The 17,712-nt window shown below is 40.8% G+C and overlaps 1 protein-coding gene across 1 annotated transcript in view; it reads right to left on the reverse strand.

Moving 5' to 3' along the window:
• The window catches only part of LOC109927471 (zinc finger protein GLI2-like), a 372,063-nt gene that overhangs the window by 353,808 nt on the left and 543 nt on the right, over positions 1-17,712 (reverse strand). The window lies entirely within an intron of this gene.

Consider the following 17,712-nt stretch of genomic DNA (forward strand, 5'->3'; position numbering starts at 1 on the left):
GCATTTGGGAAATAGCGATCACAATAATAAGGTTCAATATTAAATTGGAAAAGGATAAAAATCAGTCAAGGATTAAAAACGCAGACTAGAAAAGGGTAGACTTCAGGGGTCTAAAGTTGCACTGGAGCAGATTGATTGGTAATGCTTTTAAAACTGTGAATGAAAAAATGGGAGGTTTTCAAAAGAGAGATAAATAGGTACACACCCATGAGAAATAAACACAGGGTATCCAAAGTCAGAATATCCTGGAGATAAATGATATTAATGAGCAAATAAGCAAGAAAAGGAGGCATATAATGGATACCAGAATGATAATAGCAATAAAAATCAGAAAGAGTATCTCAAATGCAGGAGAGAGGCTAAGGCTGGAATAAGGAAGACTAAGTGGAAGCATGATGAAAGGGTGATAGGCTGCACTAAAACAAATAATAAAATGTACTTCAAACATATTAATAGTAAAAGATTAGTGAAGGATAGAATGGGGCCCATACGGAACAAGCAGGGTAAACTGCTCACTAAAGCAAAGGGTATGGCAGAGGTACCAAATATTTTGCTTTTGTCTTTAACCAAAGAGAATATAGTGACAATGGCTGAGTTGAAAATGTGGCTGTTGAGCAAGTGACTGGTATAGAAAAAGAAGATTTGCTAAAAGTCTGGCAGCACTCCAGGTAGAGAGGTTGCTAGGCTTGGATAGGGTGCATCCTAGACTGCTGAGAGAGGTAGGAGAGCAAATCACGGAGCCATTAACAGAAATTTTCCCTGCCCCTCTGAGCACAGGATTAGTCCCAAGGGACTGGAGGATTGCAAATGTGACACCGTTGTTTAAGAAAGGAGCAAAGAATAATCCAGGAAACTACAAACTTGTCAGATTGACATCAATGGTGGGAAAGATGATGGAGGCCGTAATACAGGATAAAATAAATTACACTTAGAGAAAAATAATTTAGTACTAGACAATCAACATAACTTTCTATAGGTCATGTCTAACAAATTTAGTTGAGTTCTTTGATGAGGTAACACAGGCAGTGTATGAGGTTAATGCTGTGGATGTTGGAGATTTGGACTTTCAGAAAGCATTTGGTATGGTTCCACATGGCAGGTTGGTTAACAAATTAGAAATGCTTGGGATTAATGGGTCCTCAGCAGCATTGATTAGGAGCTGGCTAAAAGACAGGAAACAGAGGATAGCATAAATGAACATTTCTCAGATTGGCGAAGAGTTGAAAGTGGTATTCCCCAGGGATCAGTGTTGGGACACTTGCTTTTTCTAATTTATATAAACAAATTTGACACGGGTGTTGAGGGCAAAATCTCTAAATTTGCAAATGATACTAAGCTAGGGAATAGTGAGTTGTGAGGATGATGCTGATTGACTTCAGAGAGACATTGACAAGTTGGCCAAATGGGCACAGAACCTGGCAGAGAATTTCAATGCCGAGAAATGTGAGGTAATGCATTTTGGTAGAAGAAACATGGAGAGACAATACAAGCAGAATTGTACAATTTTGATGGCAGTACAGGAGCAGAGGGTCCTTGTGATTCACATGCATAATTCTCTGAAGGTAGCCAGGCAAGTTGGATCAGTTGTTAGAAAGGCTTATAGGATCCTTCGGTTTATAAATATAGGCATAGAGTATAAAAGCAGGGAAATGATGCTACACCTCTACAAATCATTGGTCAGAGTACATACGGAGTATTATGTTCAGTCCTGGGCACCTTATTTAAGAAAGGATGTTTGAAATAACTCCACAGAAGCTGATGACCCGTTACCAACTCACCCTTTCTTTACACGTAGAGAGTCCTTGACACTGATCCACCTCTCAGGGAGAACAGAACCTCTGACACTTCTGTTTAAATCAGTCAGCCAAGACTCCCTGATTAGACCAGGTTAACAGCTCCAGTCATGGAACCCATATTGTGTGAGGTCTGTCTGGCAGACCTTATTACAATCATTATAATGTTAAAGCCCTGGATAGAGTCCAAAGGAGTTTTACTAGAATGATACCAGGAATGAGGGATTTTAGAACCAAGGAAAGATTAGAGAAACTAGGCTCATTGTCCTTGAAGCAGAAGATTAAGAGGTGACCTTACTGAGGTGTTCAAAATTATGAACAATGTTGACAGGGTAAAGGAGGATACTCTATTTTCACTAGTTAGTATGTCAGTAACTAGGGGCCACAATTTCAACACTGTCAGCAAAAGTACTAGGAGTGGGATGAGAAGAAACCTCTTTACTCATAGAGTTACTAGGATTTGGAAGGTGCTGCCTGGGAAAGTGCTGGAGGTGGATTCCACAGGAGGTTTCAAAAGAGAGTTGGACATATATGTAAAAGTGATGAATTTAGAGGGCAACAGAGATAGAGCTGGAGAATGGGACTAGCTGGGCAATTCTTTCAGCACAGACACGATGAGCTGGATGACCTTCTTCATACCACAAAATTCTATGATTCTGGAACTGTACCTAACTCATTCCTGAAAACATTCAATGTTTTGTCTTCAATTGCTTTCTGTGGCAGAGAATTCCACAGGTTCTCAGGGTGAAGAAATTTCTCCTATCTCAGATCTGAATGGCCTACTCTGTATATTCTGAGACTGTGATCCCTGTTTCTGGACTCCATGGTTATCAGGAACATTGTTCCTATGTTTATCCTGTCTCGTCCTGTTAGAATTCTATGTGTTTCTATGACACTCCCCCCTCATTCTTGTAAACTCCAGTGGATATAACCAGCAATCAATCTGGAAAATCTTCGTTGCATTTTCTTCATAGCCAGAACATCCTTCCTCGCATAAGAAGACCAAATCTGCACACGTTACTCCAGATGTGGTCTCACCAAGGCCCTGTACAATAGCAGCAAGACATTTCTGCTTCCATATGACTCTGTGACTCCAGACCCACAGCAATGTGGTTGACTCTTAACTGCCCTCTAAGCAATTAGGGATGGGCAATAAATGCTGCCTAGCCAGCAACACCCTCATCCCGTGAATGAATAAAGGAAAAGAAATGCAAATCCTATTACTATAAAGGCCAACAAACCATTTGCCTTCTTCACTGTCTGCCACACTTCAAAAAATCCTTACAGCATTGAAACAGGCCATTCGGCCCAACAAGTCCACACCGATTTTCCAAAGAGCATCCCACCCTATCCCTAAAACCATGCATTTCCCACGGCTAATCCACCTAACTTACACATCCCTGGACAGTATGGGCAGTTTAGCATGGCCAATTCACCTAGCCTGTACATCTTTGGACTATCTGCTTACTTTCAGCAACTGGCGTGCAAGGACACCCAGGTCTAAGTGCATTTTCCCTTTTCCTAATCTATCACCATTCAGATAATAATCTGCCATCCTGTTTTATTACCAAAGTGGTCACTCTCCCATGTATCCACATTGGAATTTCACCTGCCATGCATATGCCTACTCGCTCAAATAGCACAAATCAAATTGAAGCATCTCTGAATCCTCCTTACAACTCACCTTCCCACATAGCTTTGTGTCATCTCCACACTGGAAGATGTCACATTTAGTTCCCCTTTCTAAGTCATTAATATATATTGTGAATAGCTGATCGTTGTGACACCTGAATAGTCAATGGCTGCCACTCAGAAAAAGACCTGTTTATTCTGTCACCAGATCTCTATCCATGTCAGTACACTATCCCAATGCCATGTGTTTTAATTTTACTTACTAATCTCTTTTGCGGGACCTTTTCAACAACCAGTGCTGATAAATGAGCCAAACTGCTCAGGCTTTTTGACTGAGAATCATTAAGATAGAGACAAGAATACCAAACTTCAATGGACAAACAATTCATATGGCAGTGGCAACAGGGTCATGATTGATTGGCAAGTTTACTCTGATTGATTGAGGAGCTGCCATGGAGAAAACAGGAAACTGTTGCCTCCCATGCATTTGTTTCATTTTTTTCTTTATTCATTAACGGGATGAAGATGTCACTGGCTAGGCAGCATTTACTGTTCATCTCTAATTGCCCAGTGGGCAGTTGAGAGTCAACCAAATTGCTGTGGATCTGGAGTCACATGTCAGCCAGACCAGGTAAAGGTGGCAGTTTCCTTCCCTAAAGGACATTAGTGAACCAGATGGGTTTTTCCAACAATCAACAATGGATTCATAGTTATCATCAGATTCTAAATTCCAGATATTTTATTGAATTCAAATTTCACCATCTGCCATGGTAGGTTTCGAACCCGGGTCCCCAGAGTGTGATCGGGTCTCTGGATTAATAGTCTAGCGATAGTATCACTAGGCCATTGCCTCCCCTAATGCAAAAAAAGTGCAGTGGCCTGGACATGTTCCTTTTTCTTGCAGTATACAGGTTCATAAACAGTATTCATTGATTGCATATGGATACAAATGGATTCCAGTAGGTTTATATGAGCCACGTTGCGAGCTGACTGATGATCAACATTAGACGTTATTCTATAATTGGAGAGTGCTTGTTGAACAATCCTGACTAACAGTTACACTAACAACTCATTCTTCTTGATACATTCATTGGATGTGGGTGTTGCTGGCTGAGCTAGCATTAATTGTCAATCCCTAGTTCCCATTCAGAAGGTGGTGGTAGGTAGTCTTTGTGAAATGCTGCAATCCCTTTGGTGCAGGTACATTCACAATTCTGTTAGGGACTATATTCCAAGCTTTTGGCCCAGTGCGAGTGAACGAACAATGACATATTTCCAAGACAAGATGATGACTGAATTGGAGGGGAACTGCAGTGGTGATGTTCCCATGTATCTGCTTGATATCATCTGCAAATGTAGAAATTTTTACCCTCAACACCCATCTCCAAATTGTTTATATAAATCAGAAAAACCAAGTGTCACAACACTGATCCCTTGGGATCACTACTTCCAACTTGTTTCCAGTTTGACAAATGCCCATTTATACCTACCCTTTGTTTCCTATCTTTTAGCCAACCTCTAATCCTTGCTGCTCAGCACCCATCCCATTTATCTGCTGACCTTGTCCTTCTAGCGAGTAAGGATTGTGAGGTTGAAAGGTTCTACCAAAGGAGACTTTGTAATTTTCTGCAGTGCATCTTGCAGAAGGTATACACTGCTGCTACTGTGCCTGAGTTGTGGAGGGCAGTGCTGTGGATGTTGCATATTTGGACTTTCAGAAAGCATTTGGTACGATTGCACATGACAAGTTGGTTAGCAAATTAGAAATGTTTTGGATTAATGGGTCCTGATCAGTGTGGAGTAGAAGTTGGCTAAAAGATAGGAAACAGAGAGTAAGCATAAATGGGCATTTCTCAAACTGGAGATGAGTTGAAAGTGGTGATCCCGAGGGACTGGTGTTGAGATGCTTTTTTTGATCTATATAAATGATTTAGAGATCAGTGTTGAGGACAAAATCTCTCAATTTGCAAATGATGCCAAGCTGGAAAGAATAATGAATTGTGAGAATGAGGCTGGGCGACTTCAGAGAGACATTGATTATTTGGTCAAACATGCAGATTCCTGGCAGATGAATTTCAATGCAGAGAAATGTGAGGTCATGAATTTTGGAGAATGCGGTGCCATTCAAGCGGGCTGCTTTGTCCTGGATGGTATCAAGCCTCTTGAGTGTTGTTGGAGCTGCACACATCCAGGCAAGTGTGGGTATTTTATCACATTCTTGATTTGTACCTTGTAGATGGTGCGTAGACTTTGAGCGGACAGGAGATGAGTTACTCACTTCAGGATTCCTCGACTCTGACCTTTTTTTAATTCATTCACAGGATGAGGGCATCGCTGGCTAGACAGCATTTATTGCCCATCCCTAATTGCCCAGAGGGCAGTTAAGAATCAAGCACATTGTTGTGGGTCTGGAGTCACATGTAGGCCAGAGCAGGTAAGTTTCCTTCCGTAAAGGACATTAGTGAACCAGATGGGTTTTTCCCCAACAATCGACAATGGATTCATGATCATCATTAGACTCTTAATTCCAGATACTTATTGAATTCAAATTCCACCATCGACTGTGGTGGGATTCGTACCCGGGTCCCCAGAACATTACCTGGGTCTCTGCATTAACAGTCCAGTGACAATACCACCAGGCCATCGCCTCCCCTCTCTCGTGTAGCCGCTGTGCTTATATGGATAGTGCATTTAGTTTCTAGTCAATAGTAACCCAAGGACATTGTAAGTGGTGTCTCAGCGATGGTAATGCTATTGAATATCAAGAGTGATCCTCTCTTGTTAGAGATGGTCACTGCCTGGTACTTGTGTTGTGTGAATATTACATGCCACATGTCAGTCTAAGCCGAGATACATGCTGGTCTTGCTGCATTTGGCCGTGGACTGCTTTGATACCTGAGGAGCTACAAATGGTGCTGTCCAATGTGCAATCATCAGCAAACATCTCCATTTCTAACCTTATGATGAGGGGTCAAGATCATTATGAATCAGCTGAAGGTTGGTGGCCTTGGCCTATTCTCTGAGGAACTAAGGGGCAGTTGTGCAGTGGTAGTGTCCCTAACTCTGAACTAGAAGACCTGGGTTCAAGTCCCACCCACTCCAGAGCTGCGCAACAGCATCTCTGAATAGGTTGATTAGGAAATATCTACCCTGAGGCATTCCTGTAGGGAAACCCTGGAAGTGAGATCACACTGATAATCACAACCATCTTTCTATGTGCTAGGCATGAATTTAATTGAAGGTTTTCTGTTGAGCTTGCAATGTGACTCACTTACGCTTGCTAGAAACTATACATATTCATGTGCAGGAACCTGTCCTCTGCAAGTGAAAGAACCAGTGCCTTTTTGAATTAAACAAAAGCAAGACATTGGTTTCCTTCTCCATGGCAAAGCCTTGACTCATAGGACTTGCCATGTTAATCATGCAGCATAAATTATTGTTCCTTTCGAAATTTGTCATTCTTGCGTCCGGCTTGCTGAGATTTCAGTTTACAGCCCCAACATTTCAGCTGTAATCCTCTGCAATGGTACAGATTTCACCTGAAGCTCTACCCCACGATCGAATGCACTAGCAATGCCCACTTTGCCCAGAATGGTCATAGATCAAAGAACAAAGGACTGTCAGCAGTGGTGGAACCAAACTACAACTGTCTTCAGGAAAGGAGGAAGGAAAATCTGGAGATACTAAAACTAACCTTCCCTCTTGCCACTTCCTCCTCCTCCCTTCCACGCACAGAACTGCTATTTCTTAGCAATCTCAAAATCACTGCGAATGCTGCAAATTCAAAGCGATTGCAATCCTTGAAAAATCAAAGCGGTTCTGAAGAATGAGTATCATCCGGAGGAGAATCTAACCCTTAAATCTGGCCTTTGAACTGAATAAAATTCCCAATTCTGTGACTTCTGAGGAAACATCTGGTAACAGTGAACAAGATTCGGAAAGACCGTTATGTGAATTAGTTCCGGAGAAACCGCGGGGACAAATCGACAGAAATCCTAGGAGCAAGAAAATAAAACACAAAACGTCGACTCAAGGCATCAGTGCTCAAGCACACGGTGAGAACCTGCAGTGAATCAAAATCATTAAGGAATTCTTTCTGTGCAGCCAAAAGAAGACTAAGGGCAAGTGTTAAAGGAATTCACTCTAGTCAGTTTGTAACTTTTATCAGATAGTTCAAGAAAGGCATAACTTGCATTTAAATAATTTGCATTTAAATAGCCCCTTTCATAATTACAGGATGTCCCCAAAATGCTTTACAGCTGTTTAAGTACTCTCGAGGTGGTTGTTGCAAAGTGGGGACCAACTGTCACACAGCAAACTCCGGCAAGCAATGTAATAATAACCGGTAATGTTTGGTGTTACTGGTTAAAGGACAAATATTAGTCAGGACTCCATGAAGAGATCACCTTTTAATTTTATCGTGCAATACCCCTGACCCTTGCTAATCCCATTTTACTAGCTGGCTGCCCATGCTGCCATAGCAATTATATTTGCATGAACAAAGAGCAAATCGTTAATCAATGTGTACGTCTCTCTGACAAAACTATTGGATGTTTCATTCCCTGAATTTTTTTTTGATTCCCTTGCGTTTACTAGTTCTTCTATCTTCAGAACATAGAAACAGAAGTTGATTTCGGACTACTTAAACCTGGTTCACCATTCACAAGTATCTTTCACGTTTCTCCTGTCCCTTGACTCGCTAAATGCCCAAAAATAAATCAATCTCAGTCTTGAATTACACTTAATGACTGAACGCTCACAGCTCTCTGGGTATGGATCTCCAAAAGATTCACAATCCTCTAAGTGAACAAATTTCTATCACAGTCCTAAATGGCCAAACTCTTATCATGAGACTTTGACCCAGTCATTCTAAACCCTCCATCCAGTATAATTGGCCTTTCAGGATCACCCACTCCTTGGTTTTAGGTATTGCAACTGAAACCTAACCATATACAGAGATTCTGAGCCCTAACTGACTGCAGACTGCTGGATAGGAACATTTATATTAGGAGCAGGAATAAGCCATTCAGCCCCTCAAGCCTGTTCCAACATTCAATAAGAAGGGTTATTGGAATCAAAACGATAACTTTGTTTTCACTCCACAAATACTATCAGGCTTGCTGAGTTTCTCCAAACTTCTCTTTTTGTTTCAGATGGCCGACATTTGCATTTTCATTGTTTTCTTTCAATAAGATCACGTCTGATCGATTGTGTCCTCAATTCCACTTTCCAATTATCCACTATCTTTATACCCTTAACTTCCTTGTTAGCCAAGAATCTATCTACCCCTGTCTTCACTGTTCGCTGCGGAACAGAAATCCACGGACTCACAGACAACATTTGAAACTCTCCCACATGGGGTGGGGCATTCATTCAGCATCCACCTTGTCAAGTCCCTTCAGGATCTTATATATTTCAATTAGTTTCTTACATCTACCAAACCAGCCAGTCTTCAAGCCACTTCACTGTTATTTCACTGAGAAACTGCACAGTAAACCTCATGCCTGAAAGCTACTGCAAAGACATACATACACCACGTCACTTGTAGACACTGTCTCATACTGGGAAATGGTCCCCTCCATTACCCATCTTGAATGGCAACTCCTCATATTCGACATGGTAGTGAACTACAGGAAGCCTGCCATGTGGACCCATACAATGTTGTCTGCCATTTAGCTTTCAACCAATATCACAGAACATCAGACAAAACTAAAAGGAACCCTAACAGAGTATTTGAACTCCGTAACCCAGGAGAAGTTAAGACCTGCACACTGTTACTTCTACTAAATCAGCTTTTCAGCACAGAACCTCAGCCTGGGACCTGGGGGAAACGTATATGGCTCAGTTCTATGATAGGCTCTCCTGTTATTCAGTGATCTATCGCAGTGATAAGAGATTCCAGTTTGACAGAAAGCAGAAAGCGGTGGCAGTAAATTAAGTGTATTTAAATACATCTATTTATTTAAATGAACACTCCAAGCTCTCTGTTCTTTCATTCTGACTGGTACATCCTTTACTTACACGCAGCACATCAGGAAATCATTCCCATTCATGCTTGCCAGCAACCATTTAAGTTAAATCAATTCAAGTTAGCGTAAGTGTACTTCAGCAACCGAACAGCTCTCCACAGCAGGGACTCAAAGAACTGCCAGACTTTTTAGCATTGTCCTGTGTACAAAGAACTGTGTTGATGTATCCTGTGTAGAGGGTTATCTGGATCCTTAAAACTGATGCTCTTTCATGTAGTACTTGTCGAGAGAACTGTCAATAATAAGGACACATGGCGGCTGTCTGTAAGCATATCACAAACAATAGTACAGCAAAGGCACACTGCATAACATGCTTTTGGTCACCTGCTGTGCACAGAATTTTTGTCCTGCAATATTTCAGACAGCAAAAAAGAAGGCACAAATGCACACATAAATGAAAAGTTGCAGTAGAATGGAACAGTGTGCACTGAACTTTTGAATGAAAAGAACATACATTTATATAGTGCCTTTCATGACATCAGGATACTCCAAAGCTCTTTACAACCAATAATCTATTGCAGGTTATTTTACAATAATCTAGATATACTTTTAAATGGAGTATGGTAAGATAAAGTTACTGGGCAAGAGATTCACATATACTGGAGTCAGATGGTGTAAATCTTTGCAGATTCCCACTCTATTTCCAGTGCGATTACCAATGTGTTCCTTTATAATGTTGCTACGTGTAACCATGAGAGGAATTCCTACCCTATTTGAAGTTCTGGATCTCAGCCAGGAAGGTTCACTCTCGTTCACGCAGGCACACCTCGAAATGTCCAGCGCAATAGCAGTATGGACAAAGAAATGGGATAGGTCACCAATGTGACAATGCAGCTGGATTTTGTGTGTGTGTGTGTGTGTGTGTGTGTGTGTATGCTTGTGGGTGTGTATTTGTGTGTGTGCATGCGCGCGCTCACTTGTGTGTGTACAGCATCTACATTTAGCAAGGCAATGTTTTACATTAATTATACACAATTGGGATTGAAAGGCATACTTGTCAGATCAAAGTGCTAAAGCCTCATTTGAAATAAGAGTTTTCTCGCCACAATGCATTAAACACTGACGCAGGTTTGAGAGAAACGTTTTTATGAAACAGCAAATCGTGTTCAACGTACCTCTCAAGGTTTGCTTTCAGAAACATTGGAAAAAGCAACATGTTGCACTTTAGGATCTCCCTTTGCCTCTCAAGAATGCAATCTGTCTTAACTCAGTGATAGTTTAACTTAATAGCGGTTTAGCCCAAACTGCTGAGAATGAATTTGGTACTATTATACAAAGGAGACTGAGCTTAAATTTCAGGCGTTTTGTCTTGTTTAAACTTTCAGATGCAAAACAACAGGTTTCCACAGGAGTGAAGAAAAAGAATATCTGATCCATAATCCCTGACAAAAGTGAATGTGTGAGAAAAGCAACATAATGGTGTTCTTGAAGATGAAAGTGACATCCTGATCGTGGATTTCAGAGGCAGATGACCACAGCTTTAGACTGTGAAAAAACCTGAATAGCCCATCATTTCTTTGCAGCCTTTTCATTCCCTCTGGCCTGACTGCTGGAACTCTTCATTGAACACAATAGCAACTGCAGTAAATCTTTCTTCTTATGCAAATCACAGCGATCAGGCCCTCATGCTGAACAACTTTCGATGAAGCTACAGTCACACAAACCACTGGCCATTTCATAACAAAACCAAAAATAATTGCAGTGACAGAAATGAAAACCGCCCCTTGCTCTGTACATCCTACTTCATTTTACTCACCAGCCGTACCTGTTAGTTAGCTACCCTCCTACATCAACCCATTCAAAGTTAATGAACATTTTCAGTGTATATAGCCGTGTCTTCCTCATGCACATAATAGAAGAACGAGTTTCATTATTTTGAAAGTGAATTGTTAGCAACGCATGATGTTCAGTCGTGCAGATATTAACATTTTCAGTTTGTCTCTTGCAAGTTGACTTTTGCTTTTAAAGTCCAGGCACAGCCTTGATAATCTACAAACCTTTACTGTTTATATTACTGTAAAATCTGGATCAGAATATTTAGACAATGGGTAGAATGTCTGAGGAACTATCTTTGTCACACAAATGTTTTCAAGATGCTTATCAAGTATTGCAAACCATGGAGCCTCCCAACAACAACAACCTGCATTTTATTCGTGCCTTTCATTTCATAAGAAAGCTCCAGCCACTTCCCACAGCAGATGTCAAGCTGCAGTGAAAAAGTTAGGAAAGGGATCGAGAGGAATGGCTTACTAAACAGAGGTTTTGAGAACAGGAGACAACAACGACTGCAGACGCTGGAAGCCAGAGTCTATAGGTGTGATGCTGGAAAAGCACAGCAGGTCAGACAGCATCTGAGAATTAGGTAAGTCCTGATGAAGGATTTCAGCCCAAAATGTTGACTTACCTCCTCCTAGGATGTTGTCTGACCTGCTGTGCTTTTCCAACCTCACACTATAGACAGAGGTTTTGAGAAGTTTACTTAACATTGGGAAGCAAAGTAGCAAAGGAAGGAAGGACATAGGAAGGTGGGGGAGGTGATGGGAGGCAGACGTTTGTGAGATTAAAGCCAAGATGGCCAGAGAGCTAGCCAGTGATGAAGAGGTGGTGGATGGGAATGCACAAGTGGCAATTTGGAGGCCCCAGAGCCTCAGCTGTCAAGCTGAAGGAGATCACAAGGATTGGAAGAAGGTGAAGTATCAAGGCTTTGAATGTTGACTTCTTTACATTGTGGAGTGGAAGACAAGAAATCAGATCCACACATTGTGATTTGAGGGAATGGGATGACTGGACTGAATATAAGGCAAGTTATAGGGATCGTGATTGAAGGAGATTATGTCAAATCCATTTCTTAATATTAGATAAGCAGTGTTGGAAATATGGAAGCTGTAGAGTCACGAGCAAGGCTAAGCTATATGATGTCATCAAGACACGTGGAAACTCAACCCAATACCATTGGCAATGTCACTGAAGGCAGTACTAACTTAAGACAGGAGAGGGCCAAACCTCGAAAATACTGATGCTGACCTCACTGAAGGTTAAACTAATGCTATTAAAGGGGTATCACATGCTTTCTTTCAATAACAGTGCCATGCAGATGCTGGAAATATTTAGCATCAACCACAAACTGTCGATTTTAATACTCCATAATTTCATTAATTTGGATCGCTCACTTTCTATTAATGGGGAATACATATCATTGATCTTTTCTATTTAAAGTAACGCATTGGAAATCAATCACATGCGTAAAATGTATATATACACTATATACAAAGAGAGAGTTTACCAATGAGCTAAAATAAACTTTTCGGCATTATTTATGATTATAGATAAAACTCAAGACATTTAGTTATGCTAAACACATTGCAAGAGCAAATAGAAACAGCAGAAATTGCTGGAAAAACTCAGCAGGTCTGGCAACATCTGAGGAGAAAAATCAGAGTTAACATTTCAGATCCAGTGACCCTTCGTCTGAACAGAAGAAGAGCAGATAGTGCAGGTTTCATCACTTACAGGACGTTGGTGAGGCTACTTCTGGAGTGCTGTGTACAGTTCTGGTTGTCCTGTTATAGGAAGGATATTATTAAATTGGACAGGGTTCAGAAAAGATTTACAAGGATGTTGCCCAGACTGGAGGGTTTGAGTGATTGGATAGGCTGGGGACTTTGTCATTGCAGCTTGGGAGGTTGAAGGGTGACCTCATAGAGATTTATAAAATCATGAGGGGCATAGATAAGGTGAATAGCAAAGGTCTTTTCCCCAGGGTAGGGGAGTTCAAAATTAGGGGGAAAATTTTTAAGGTTAAAGGAGGAAGATTTAAAAGGGTTCTGAGGGGAAACTTTTTCACACAGAGGGTGGTTCACGTGAGAAATGAACTGCCAGAGGAATTGGTAGATGGAGGTACAGTTACAATATTTAAAAGACATATGGACAGGTACATGAATAGAAAAGGTTTAGAGGAATATGGGCCAAACACAGGCAAATGAGACTAGTTTAGTTTGGGAAACTTGTTCTGCATGGACGAGTTGGGCTGAAGGGTCTGTTTCCATGTTGTATGACTCTATGACTTTAGAATCAAAAACTGGTGATTTACTTAACAATTTCTAAAGCCAGAAAGATGTGTTTATATAAAAAAATTCAGATTGACAATTTTGTTTGATCATCAATGTTATGTGGATAAAGTCACATAAGTACATAATGATTTCTTCCAAAGCTAGTGGTAAGGGACACTAACAATTGCTAAACTATCCTGCAAATTACTTTATCAGATTGGCAATCTTTTTGTATGTAAATATAATTATTTGGAGCGCAAGTTACTAAATCACTGGTGCCAGTGTCAGTAACTATGTCACATGGCTAGGGCATCTGTGCACAACAACAAAATTTAAGCAGAATTGAAGAATAACCTAAAAACTGAAAGCAAAATAACTGAAAGGTTTCACTGTACCAGGAGATGCAAAGCCTGCTGCTCGGATTTACAAAACAAATTTTAACAGATTTCACAGAAGGCTGCATTTGAAACTGCAATCCACTGACAGAGGCTCCGCATATTGACAAGACACTAAGTGGTGTGAAAACTTGGAGCAAATATTGCTGTAGCTTTTCAGTTAACTTGTGGCATTAACTTACCAAAAGGCATACTGCACATTCTGTGGTGCTGCATTTTGCAGGGCACTGCGCTAGCAGTTAACATTCGCCTTGAAAAGGGCAATGTAAGACAATCTGAAGAGCTATTTTATGACCTTCAGCATGATCCATCAACTACAGAATAGTTCAACACTAATAATCATTACGAGTTCCAGGAACACTGCAAGAGACAGGCCATTTAAGACTGAGGTGAGGTAAAATAGCTTCAGCAGATGGTGAACCTTTGGAATTCTTGACCACAGGGCTGGGATGTCCAGTCATTGAGGTGTTCAAGTTGGAGTTTAATCCATTCCTAGATATTAAAGACAACATTGCAGGCTGAGGGATGAACTTATAGAGCTTTATAAAATCATGTGGGGCATGGAAAGGGTGAATAGCCAAGGTCTTTTTCCAGGGTAAGGGAGTCCAAACCTAAAAGACACAGGTTTGAGGTAAGAAGGGAAAGATGTTAAAGGGACCTAAGGGGCAACATTTTCATGCAAACGGTGCTGTATGTATAAAATGAGCTGCCAGAGGAAGTGCTGGAGGCTGGTACAATTACAACATTTAAAAGGCATCTGGAAGAATGCATGAATAGGAAGGATTTAGAGTGATATGGGCCCAATGCTGGCAAATGGTACTAGATTACTTTAGTATCTAGCCGGCATGGGCAAGTGGGACCAAAGGGTCTGTTTCTGTGCTGTACATCTCTATGAGTCTATGACTCTAGGATATTGAGGGATGTGAGGACAGTGCAGAATAATGGCATTGAGGTAGAAGATCAGCGTGATCTATTTGATTACTATATCAGTTTTGACAGGCTGAATGGCCTCCTCCTTCTCCTATTTACTTTGTTCTTGTGGTCTGACCACAATAAATAAGTGACCAGTAGAATGCCATCTAAATGTTGTTAGTCAGCACTGGATGTCATATATGCACCCAGATCAGGAGGGCTTTCATGGAAGTTAATATGTGTGGGATTTCCCATGCTTTTCGTCATAAGATCTCTATGTAATACTGCTCCAAGTGCCCACAAAACTTGTACCTATTCTGCTACTATTAGCACAGCATAACGATGTGTTCATTCAAAATCACAATCAAAGACATGGTACACTTACTGTTTTACCTTATCACTGCGTCAATCATTGACTGTGAAGTAGTATATTCAAGAGTATCAAGGGCACTTAGGTGTACATCTTATAGATATGTAAGCGTGCCACTGTGTAAGCTGAGCTCAACTTCTGCAGTAACCTCTTTTTACTTGCCCGGAGCAAAATCTTAAAAAGTAACTGCAAGACGAGTTCAGTATTTAAAACTACAAAACTCTGCTGCAGATCAAGCGAGAGAGCTAAAGGATGATTTTCTTTTCCAGAGGCTTGCTGGCTGCTACATCTACGTTATTGGGAAAAAAAACTTGAGTTCCAGCAAACGTGCAAGGTTATTAAACCAATGTTTCCACATGTCGAATCTACCATTATTTAAAATGCTTCTGTGGCACTAAGAAGCATCAGTCACGCAAATTGCTTCAGATACACGATAAACTGTTTTTAAAAACACACCACAAATTGTAAACAGGAGTAAACATTAGTATCAAAGGTCATTTTCAAGACACTGATGCTTTAATGACATTGTAAGCAATGAACACCATTTAATTAAGCCAGTTCCAATGAACTGACTCTTTTAACAAAACACAGCTGATCTGAACAACTTGCCTGAATTTATGTTTCATATTATCTGACCTTATATTCCATTTTGAAAATGACCTGACAGCACACAGTAAACAGTATGAGAATTTAACTGTGAATCAAACAATTAGATCTATTCAGAATGCTTCTATACTTAGTGAAGGAAAATATTATTTCATTGTCCACTGCTGACTAGGTATTCATTTTGAAAATGTTTCATCATGTGGATGTAAATATAAATTCAGCTCTTTTAAAAGCTGCATCATCCTTAAAAGAGCATTAGAGGCAGGAATGCTTGGCTTACAGGGCAGAATGAGCACTGCCTGCATATGCACACACACAAAGCATTTTTGGAAACCAAAGATGGTCTATACCAGATCAGAGATAGTAGGAACTGCAGATGCTGGAGAATCTGAGATAACGAGGTGTAGAGCTGGATGAACACAGCAGGCCAAGCAGCATCAGAGGAGCAGGAAGGCTGACGTTTCGGGCCTAGGCCCTTCTTCAGAAAAACCAGGTCAAATTGGTGCCAGTGAGAAATGCAAGTTGGACCCAATTCAGGATTCAATGTTCCCAGAAAAGGAACTTCTGAGGAGAAAACTTTTACATGAGTGAGCCAAAATGTTTTCTACTCTCCCGGTGTATTTTAAGAGCAAATGCTCTAGCCGTAGTGTGTTTGTACAATTAAATTGGCTCCATAATTGATGCGATACAGGTCTCAAAGGAGCACAAAGAATTTTAGCAATGTGTGTATTTCAGATAGCACTGAAGGGTTGTGTCAATTATCACTCTGCCAACTGGACAGAGACCTTTATTGGTCAGCACACACACCCACATAGAATATACACATATAAGATATGTGTGTGTAAAATTACAACAACTGCATTGAGAGTCATTATGTAAAAGTAACACCTCACAGATGACTCACAATCATCATCTTTTTGTTATATCCTGGGAGCACTGTCCCTTTAAGAGCCACTCTGACCTTAAGTGTAGCAAAGTTGATCTCATTTGAACTGAACTGTTTAAGAAAAGGGACCAGATTTTACCACGAGAGTCAGAACGATATACTCCAGTCAGGCAACACACCCCGATCGCTCAGTGAAAGTAAACGTGTAATTAAAATAGGTTTGCGCTTCTTAATTGCGAGTGGTGCCAAAACGTGCAATTAATTCCAGGGCAAGACTGGGGAAAATGCATCATTAAAATAATTTTACTGGTGGAGGGAAATAATTCCTAAGTGCTTCATGTAGCAAACAAAAAATCAGTTGCATTCTGTCCGTGGTCTTTGCATCACTAGTTACAGACAGAGAGGGTGGTAGGGTTTGGCAGAAAGAGCATTTACTGTAACACTTTGATCCCTAAAATTGCCTTTTATGTAAACGCGGGACTCCTTAAAAAGCACAGAAAAAATGACACGTTACCACATGCAAAGATAGCAAGTGAATCCCATGCAAAACATCCATTACTGTCGGGGAAAACAAAACTGCACAGACTCGGCTGACAATAACAACAAAATAAGTTGCTAAACTGGCCGGTCCAACTTTTTCCCCTCCATCCCCCCGCAAGACGCACACAGACACAGTGGAAACTCTGGGTTGGGACTCGCACAAATTCCCCCGATTCCCCCTTTAACTCCGTAATGAGACTGGCGCCCGACACTTAACCAAATACTCATCCAGAGAGAAAAAAATGGGATCAGGTTGCAAAAAGCAGAACATTTTTGGAATTCCATAAAAGGTAAAATGGGACAAAAGAAGGCAGGAGCTGGAATGGGTTAGAAATACAATTTTTAAAAAAAGTCGACACGGGGCAATGGGGCTTTGAAGCAAAATGAAAACTTTGAGGGCATTTGATTTCTAAAGTCACGGTTTGCTGTGAATCATAATTCCAACTACCCCAACCTCCCAACACACAGCCGAGCCAAACAGGGACCGCTAAAGTTTTGAA

The sequence above is a fragment of the Rhincodon typus genome, chromosome 7 (genome assembly GCF_021869965.1).
Source record: "Rhincodon typus isolate 14 chromosome 7, sRhiTyp1.1, whole genome shotgun sequence".
Taxonomy (NCBI): Eukaryota; Metazoa; Chordata; class Chondrichthyes; order Orectolobiformes; family Rhincodontidae; genus Rhincodon; species Rhincodon typus.